The sequence below is a fragment of the Mandrillus leucophaeus genome, unplaced genomic scaffold (assembly GCF_000951045.1).
Source record: "Mandrillus leucophaeus isolate KB7577 unplaced genomic scaffold, Mleu.le_1.0 Scaffold944, whole genome shotgun sequence".
NCBI lineage: Eukaryota > Metazoa > Chordata > Mammalia > Primates > Cercopithecidae > Mandrillus > Mandrillus leucophaeus.
In genome coordinates, this window is record NW_012110297.1 from 258267 (window position 1) to 265901 (window position 7635).

Below are 7635 nucleotides of genomic sequence, written 5' to 3' on the forward strand. Positions count from 1 at the left end.
CTGCGCTTGGAAGAGAAAGTAATGAGGTGACTTGTGTGACTATGAAGGGAACAGGGGGTGTCCAGGTCGGGGGTGTGGCAGTGAACGGCGGAGGGCACTGGCACTAACGAGAGGAGGAGGCAGGGAAGGCAGCATGCAGAACGCTTTAGTTGGAGAGTCGGCTGGGTGGCGAATTCGCTCCCTGTGTGACCCCGAGCAACTCCTTTCTGTTTGAGGTTTTCATCTCCCATCTGTGCGGTAAGAATAGTGGACTAGACAGTGGCTAAGGTCCCTTCCAGATTAAAAAGTCACTGCTGAATCTCACCTGAGATTTGATGTGGGGCAGCCCTAACTGGCATCAGAGGTCCAAGGGTAGTCTCGAAGTCTCATTCTACATCTGGGTAGCCCCAAACGCAGAGGAGCAGTGACGGACGATGCCCTCTAGCAATGTGGAACTCTGCGGGGCTGGACCAGCCTGTTTTGAGCCACTGCCTGCAGCTCCTGTGGAGCCTGAGGAGTCATTTCTCCAAGTTAGAGCCTTTATTGTCTCGTGATTAATTTGGGCTTCTCACTATGACTCACATCCTGGAATGAGCTGAGCTCAAACATGGCTTCCATTGCTCAGAGAAGGGGCTCCCCTTTCTCAAGTCCCTTCCCTGCCTCCTTCTCTGCACTGGAAAGCTCTGTAGTGAACAGAGTGCTGGACTGGGGGACGGCCAGACTTGGGATCTTAACCTGGCTCTTTTTAGCTTTGTGGCTCCAGGCAAGCTGCTAAACCTCCATGAGCCTCGGTTTCCTCATCTGTAGCATGAGGATCAATCCACCTGCCTCCCAGGGTCCTTGAGATGATTACAAGAGGATGTCTGTGGAGGTGCCTGGTACACAGTAGGTGTTCATTGAAGGCCAGTGGATTTTGGATCAGTTGACAGTTTCTCCAGTAATGGGCCTGTTTCCTCTAGACCACTGTGTACTCTGAATAATTCTCCTTTAAGACAGAGGCCCAGATTTTCAAGGCAGTGGGCAGGATCAGGCAAGATCTGTAGCCTTGGAATAAGCCCACAGCCCCACCTGTTCCCTCTCTTTGGGGCCACAACCTGGCTGGCCCTTGGTTAAATGTACAAGCTTTCAGTTCTGCAAGAGCAAATTTAAGGTACCTGGCCAGCTACTCTCCTTACAGCCTCCAATCTCTGCGATGGAGTGACTCAGGACCTAAGACTAAAGGTTTTATTTATAAATCCAAAAGTTTAAATTGTAATCAAAAAGTCATACACACACACAGTTTAAATAATAGCACAGTTCTACAAGGTTTATTACAAAATTAACTCACTCTCATTTCCCCCACCCCAGAGAGGAAACCACTTTGACTTCTTTTAGCTGATTATTTTGACATTTATATTCACGTTTCTAAATAGCATGCTTGTTTCACTACTTCTTGAATTTTCTTTATTATTATTATTATTTTTTTTTTTGGTTAGCTAATTGACTTATTTTGCATCAGCTTTGTTGAGATATAATTGACATATCATACAATTCACACATTTAACAGGTACAATTCAGTGGGTGTTAGTATATCCACAGAGTTATTTAACCATTACTACATCAATTTTAGAGCATTTTCATCACCTCCAAAAGAAAGCCTGATCCTTTTAGCTATTATCTCCTGCCTTTGTCCCCATCCCTTGGCACCTGCTAATCTACTTTCTGTCTCTATGAATTTGCCTATTCTGGACATTTAACGTAAATGGATCATATAGTACGTGGTCTTTTGTGACTGGCTGCTTTCACTTAGCATAGTTTTCTCAAGGGTTATCTAAGTTATAGCACATATTAGTTCCTTATTCCTTTTCATGGCTGAATAATATTTCATTGTCTAGATATACCACCGTTTGTTTATCCATTCATCAGTTGATGGACATTTGGGTAGTTTCTACCTTTTGGTTAGTATGAATGATGCTGCTGTGAACATTTGTGTGCAAGTTTTTGTGTGGACATATGCTTTTATTTTTCTTGGATATGCTGGATTATGGGGGTAACTTTATGTTTAACCTTTTGAGAAACTCCCAGGTCATTTTCTACAATGGCTGCACCATTTTCCATCCCCACCAGCAATATATCAGGATTCCATTTTCTCCACATCGTTACCAACAGTGAAGTTATTCTCTGACTTTTCAGTTATAGCCATCCTAGTGAGTGTGAAGTGGTATCTAATGTGGTTTTGATTTGATGACTAATGATGCTGATTATATTTTCATGTATTTTTAGCCACAGGTAAATCTTCTTTGGAGAAATGTCTATTCAGATCCTTTGCCCATTTTTAATTTGGATTACTTGACTTTTTATTATGAGTTGTAAGAGTTGCTTCTATACCCAAGTCCCCTGTCAGACATATGGTTTGCAAACATTTTCTCCCATTTTGTGGGTTTTCTTTTCACTATCTTGATTGTATCTTTGGAAGCGCAAAAGTTTTAAATTTTGATGAAGTTCAACTTATCTATTTTTTTTCTTTTGTTGCTTGTGCTTTTGGTGTCACATACAAGAACCCATGGCCAAATCCAAGGTCATGAAGATTTATCCCTCTGTTTTCTTCTAAGAGTTTTATAATTTTGGCTCTTACATTTATTATCTTTGATCCATTTTGAGTTAACTTTTTGTGTATGGTGTAAGGTATGGGTCAAACATCATCTTTTGCATGAGGCTATCCAGTTACCCCAGCATCACTGATGGATGAGACTGTTCTTTCTCCCTTGAATGGTCTTGGCATCCTTGTCAAAAATCAATTGACCATAGCTGTATAACTTTATTTCTGGACACTTAATTCTATTCCATTGACCTATGTGTCTATCCTTATGCCAGTACTACACTGTTTTGACTTCTATACCTTTGTATTAAGTTTTAAAACTGGGAAATGTGGTTTCTCCAATTTTGTTTTTCTTTTTCAAGATTGTTTTTACTATTTGGTGTTCCTTGTAATTATATATAAATTTTGGGATTGGAATTTTCATTTCTATAAAAAATAAAAAATGCCATTGGGATTGCATTGATAGGCATTGCACTGAGTCTATAGGTCAGTGTAGGGAGTATGCTTATATTAACTATATAAGTTTGACAATCCATGAACATAGGACATCTTTTGATTTATTTAGGTCCTTTTTTATTTGACACAGTCTCACTTTGTTATTCAGGTTGGAGTGCAGTGGTGCAATCACAGCTCACTGCAGGCTTGACTTCCCAGGCTCAAGTGGTTCTCCTACCTCAGCTTCCAGCAGAGACTACAGGCATGCACCACTATGTTGGCTATATTTTTGTGTTTTTTACATAGAGATGGGGTTTCACCATGTTACCCAGGCTGGTCTTGTACTCCTGGGCTCAAGTGTTCCACCTGCCTTTGCCTCCCAAAATGCTGGGATTACAGGTGTGTGCCACTGTGCCTGGCCTATTTAGGTCTTATTTAATTTTTGTCAACAACATTTTGCACTTTTTAAAGTATAAGTTTTGTACGTCTTTAGTTAACCCTTTCCTAAATGTTTTATTCTTTTTGATGCTAATGCCAGTGGAACTGTTATATTTTCTTTTTTTTTCTTTGAGATGGAGTCTCGCTCAGTTGCCCAGGCTGGAATGCAGTGGCACGATCTCGGCTCACTGCAAGCTCCACCTCCTGGGTTCACACCATTCTCCTGCCTCAGCCTCCCAAGTAGCTGGGACTACAGGTGTCTGCTGCCACGCCCGGCTAATTTTTTGCATTTTTAGTAGAGACGGAGTTTCACTGTGTTAGCCAGGATGGTCTCGTTCTCCTAACCTCGTGATCCACCCGCCTCAGCCTCCCAAAGTGCTGGGATTACAGGCGTGAGCCACTGCACCCGGCCGGAACTGTTTTCTTAATTCATTTTCAAATTGTTTATTGCAAATGTAAATAAATACAATTGATTTTTGTATATTAGTTTTTCATTTATTCTTGCTTAACTTGTTCATTAGTTTTAATAGTTTTTAATGGATTCTGATCCCTTAGGATTTTCTATGTACATGATCATGTCATTCTTCAATAACTATATCTTACTTCTTCCTTTCTTTTTCTTGCCTAAGTTCCCTGGCAAGTGGTGAGCATGGATAGTCTTGTCTTGTCCCTGATCTTAGGGAAAAGCATCCAGTATTTCACCACTGAGTATGTTAGCTGTGGAGTTTTCATAGATGCCCATTATTGGGTTGAGGAGGTTCCCTAATACTCCTAATTTGTTGAGTTTTTTTAGCACTAAAGAGTGTTGGATTCCGTCAAATTCTTTTTCTGTGTTTATTGAGATAATAATGTGATTTTAAAAAATCTATTGATATGACATCAATTTATTTTCACGTGTTAAACCAAATTTGCATTCCTCTAATAAATCCCACTTTGTCATGGTATATAATTCTTTGAATACGTTGCTAGATTTGGTTCGCTAGCATTTTGTTGAGGATTTTGTGTCTATATTCATAAGACATAGAGTTTTTTGTGATACATTTGTCTGGATTTGGTATCAGGTTAATACTGAGAATGTCTTTATTTCTGCTTCCTTTTGGTGAGATAGTTTTTCAGGATATAATATTCTTGGTTGAGAGTTATCTTTAAGTACTTTGAATATGTTATCCCACTGCCTCTGGCCTCCATTGTTTCTAATAAGAAGTTAGCTGTTAATCTTATTCGGCTCCCTTGCAAGTGATGATTCCTGTTTTTTTTTTTTTTTAATTTTTATTTTTTTCTCTTGCTGCTTTTGAGATATTTTTCTTCTTTTTGATTTTCAGCATTTTTACTACTTTGCATTACTTCTACTTGGAGTTTTTTTGAGTTTTATAAATCTGTACATTAAAGTTTTAAAAAATCAAATCAGAAAGTTTTTTTGACATTATTTCTTCGAACTTTTCCCGGTGCTTTTCTTTGTTTCCTCTCTTTCTGGCACTCCCATTATGCATATGTTGATGCACTTAATGGTGTTCCACACTTCTCTGAGACTCTGTCGATTTTTTTCATTCTTTTTTTCTGTTTCTATTCTTCAGATTGCATAATCTCTGTCAATCTATCTTCGAGTTTGCTAATTTTTATTTTTGTCGGTTCAAATCTACTGTCAAGCCCTTTCAGTGAATTTTTCATTATAGTTATTGTACTTTTCAGCTCCAGAATTTCTATTTCAGAAAAATAATTTCCATCTCTTTATTTGTATTCTCTATTTGATGAGCCATTGTTATCATACCTTCCTTTACTTCTTTAAGCATGGTTTTCTTTAGCTCTTTGAAAATATTTATAATGACTACTTTGAATTCTTTCTCTGTTACATCTGACATGTGGTCATTCTCACAGGTAGCTTCTGTTGCCTGATTTTTTTTCATGCATGTCAAACTTTCTTGCTTCTATGCATGCCTCATAATTTCTTCTGTTGGAAATTGGACACTTAAAATAATATATTGTAGCAATTCTGACCTCCTTTGCAGGTATAGTTTTTGAGGTCATTGTTTGAGATCTGCTCTGACCCCAGGAGGGCTCTTGTTAGCTCTCTCATTCCCTTGTTCTTTCTGGCAAACTAGTCAGTGGTCTAACTTATATCTCAAATGAATCTACCAGTCTCCTCTGAACTGTTTTCACCACAACCTCTGTTGTTTTTGAGAGTGCCCTTAGACTTTAACTTCCCCACATGCCATTGCAAATAAAGTCAGTTTTTTTTGAGACAAGCTTCAGAACTCTCTGTTTCATGGTCTGTCTCTCCCCATAGGTGAAACATCTGGAGCTAGGGATGGGGACAGTGGCATGTGTTTCTCTGATTTAGACCCTTACTTTAGGAGCTGGGTGCTTCTTGGAGTGGGGGCTGGCTGTAACCTCTGGTCTTCTCAGCTTGCCTCACCTGGTGTGGAACCTCTGCTTTATGAATGAGCCAGGGTGAGAGTAGTTGGGGCCCAGGATTTGTCAGCTTGCCACACCCAAGTTAGAGTGGCCATCTCACTGGTGAGGGCTGGGAAGAAGAAGGGATCCCCTATCTGTCAGCCATACTCACCTAAAACTTAACATCTGCAACAGTAAACTTGGACAGGATGAGAAATGCTTGTGTCCTGTTCTTCCTGAGAGGATACTGTAGGCTTCCAACTGGGAGCTAAGGGGAGAAGGAGCCCTGTGTTATGGGCTGCACCCATCCAGAGTGGAGTTTTCATAGTGCTGTGGTGGGATGAGAGAGGGAGAGAGTGGGGATCATGGTTCAAATGTCACAGACTCTTGCTATTCTTATGGAGTTTTCATAGGTTTTCCTGAATAAACGTTTCTTTATTTGCTGTATGCTCTTAGGACCATTTCCAGGGACTTTAAATAGTGTTTTAAAAATAATTTCCAGCAGTTTCACAAGGGAACAAATCTGCAGAGAGCCTCACATTTCCATGACAGAAGCAGAACTCTAGCTGTTTGACTTTGCACTGGGGAAGATGATGATTTAGCTCTCTTTGTTCTCCTTCCCAATCCTTAACTTTCTGTCTCCATTCTCCTATCCTCCCAGTAATGCGATGACTTCTTTTCTTTCTCTGTGCAGGTTTTTGTTTTTCCTCGAGTTACTAGTTGCCTTTTTAAAAAGGTATATTTGTTTGCTTGTACTTGTAACTAATTAAGTACCTCAAACTCCTGACCAATAGTGTACATTTTCTCTCAAGACAATTAGATGCATCAGGTTTTCTATCAATTTCATCCTCTTGATGAAATCTTCCAGAGCCTCGTGATCTGCTTAAGGCTGGACTGGTTGCTTTTTACACCTGGCACACAGGTCATCCTAGGCTCTCTCTTTACTGTCAACCTGGAGGGTCCCTCTGTGTCTCTTTTGTGTTGGATGTTTAGTTTCCAGTATCTCATACCTTCCTCTGTCTTGTTTTATTCCCTTGTTTTGGTGGAGCATATCCTCCAGTACTTCCTGAGAAAAGATATATGGAACGTTGATTTTTTGAGACTTTGCACATCTGAAAATGTCTTTCTTCTATCTCTATCCTTGATTGGCTTTTAGGCTAGGTATAGAATTCTGGGCTGGAAATTATTTTCCTTTGGAATTTGAAAGCTCTACTTTATTACCTTCTGGCTTTCAGTATTGCTATCAGAAGGAAGCTGTTCTCTATTCCTAATCTTTTAAATGTGGAAGTTTAGGGAATCTTCTCTTAGTTCCCAGGGTAGTGACAATTCACAATAATGTGCCTTGGTGTGTCTATTTAATAATGAAAATAGACAATAACGTGTGTATTTTCACTTACTGTGCTGGGTCCTCTGTGAGTTCTTGAAATCTAGAAAGCTGTTCTTTGGGTCTGTAAAATTTTCTTGAATGATTTTATTGATGACTCCCTCCACTCTGCTTTTAAAAAATTCTTTCTAGAAGATGAAATTCGTGGACAAATCCTAATTTAAAAACACTTCTCTTCCATTTTCCGCATCTGTCACTCTAGAAGAGCTCAACCCTGCCTTCCAGCTTTCCCTTTTTAATTTCTGCCATTGTATTTTCATTTTTAAAAGCTCTTTTATTTTGTTCTCTTCCTATTTTTTATGAGAATCCTATTTCAATTTCATGCATGTCTTTTGTTGTCTCTCTGATGATATTAAGGAGGTTTTCTCCCCCCTCTCCTTGCTATTCTCTGTTATCCTCAAGTTGGTGTTTTCTCTGTGTTTTGTTCTTT